Source organism: Argopecten irradians, chromosome 1 (assembly GCF_041381155.1).
Source record: "Argopecten irradians isolate NY chromosome 1, Ai_NY, whole genome shotgun sequence".
Lineage (NCBI taxonomy): Eukaryota > Metazoa > Mollusca > Bivalvia > Pectinida > Pectinidae > Argopecten > Argopecten irradians.
The window spans coordinates 13,738,657-13,740,411 of record NC_091134.1 but is presented as its reverse complement, the minus strand read 5'-3'; positions in this window follow the sequence as shown (position 1 = coordinate 13,740,411).

Sequence of the window (1,755 nt, the reverse complement as noted above, 5' to 3'; positions counted from 1 at the left end):
AAAACACTGCACATTACATAAAATTTCAACATTAGTATAATGTACTAAACACATTTAAAAGTCAAGGTGTCCACAGTTTTCTTATTTAGTAATCTAATGAGCAGGAAACAAGATGGAATACTACAGGTAAATGACAATGAGTAAGTCTACTTTTTATACCAAACTAAGTTACTGTATTCAACCAAATAAGCGCCAAGGGAGCTTAAAAATAGAGAAAGGAAATTAGGGACCAAGTTTAGACAAACCTTTCACAAAATTATTGCATAAAGTAAACCATGAACCAATTTTCAAAAGACGTCAAATAGGAGCCTACACAGATTTCTTAGTCCCAGTCTGTATGTAAGTCGAGGCAAGTGAAATTGTAGTCCGCTAAACCTGCCTATATTATTAGGCCTTTTTATTTTTTATTATTTTTTTTTTTTTTGCCTAATATATAGACTATATATTAGGCAAAAAAAAAAAAAAAATTAAAAAAAGCCTAATAATATAGGCAGGTTTAGCGGACTAGTGAAATTGATGCCACAGAAAGGGGAAGGGGACTTATTGGGTCAAATACGGTAGTTTTAATACTTAAAAGTGCTGTAGTAGAACTAGACATCAGGTGAGTATGTGTTTAGAGCCTCAGTCAGACATCTTTCTGTATGTTGTACAGGGCCCGAAGAATACAGTCACAGCCCACAAGAGACCTACATCACTACCGACATACACAAGTGTTATGCTGCTCAGTCTGGCTCCCACCAGATTTTCATCCTCTACGCCGACACTATTCCTACATATGCCATGAGGTAATGGTCCTAATTTATATTCTACAGGGTGTCTGAAAGTAACATGTCTTGGTACATTAGAATTCAATAAGTAAAATATAACATTACAGGAATGCATTAAAAGTAATATGTCTTGGTATATCAAAATTTAATAAGTAAAATACAACATTACAGGAATGCATTAAAAGTAATACGTCTTGGTATATCAAAATTCAATAAGTAAAATATAACATTACAGGAATGATTATTATCATGACAAGATATCCCAGAGAAATTTTGGCGACCACCATAGTGATCTACCTGGTCTAGGGTGGTCATGAAATGTTTGCTGAATATCTGTATGAATTTTTGCACTATCTATTGATTTTATTCTTATTTCATGTCAAAAAACATCTTGATTTACCAAAAGTTAAATTTACTTTGTTTCAGATCCATCACACATAAGACCCTCAATCTTCTTACAAAAGATAGACATGTCTGTATATGAGGATTGTTCTGACTTCTCCGGAATGGTTTGGCTACTCGTGCCTGTAAATGAGGGCTATCAAATCTTCCGAGCCAATATGGGGTACAGAGAAATCTTTCTGCCTTCCTGATGGCCAGTATTCTTCAACGTGTTGGTGGATTATGAATGGCATTGCCTGATTGGGCGGTCCATATCTAAACCATGTTTGTCCTTGACATAATTTATAACGATACTGCCATTGTGCCTAGTAAGATATCCTACTCACAGAGGAAAATGAATCTCACCTGATGACAATGATAGAGTTAAGCTTATGATGGTCATCAGGAGGTCAACCAAGTCACATGTACATGTCAGAGGTCAACCAAGTGGCTGCAAGTTCTGAGGTTAAACAAATGACCTTGAATGCATGTTTAGCATAGCTGCATTGGACAGAGACAAACACCAGAATTGGAGTTTCTACGTAATCATTTATAATATATGATGAATAGCTACTAGGTAAACTTAGTTATCTAAAACAAATAAGTT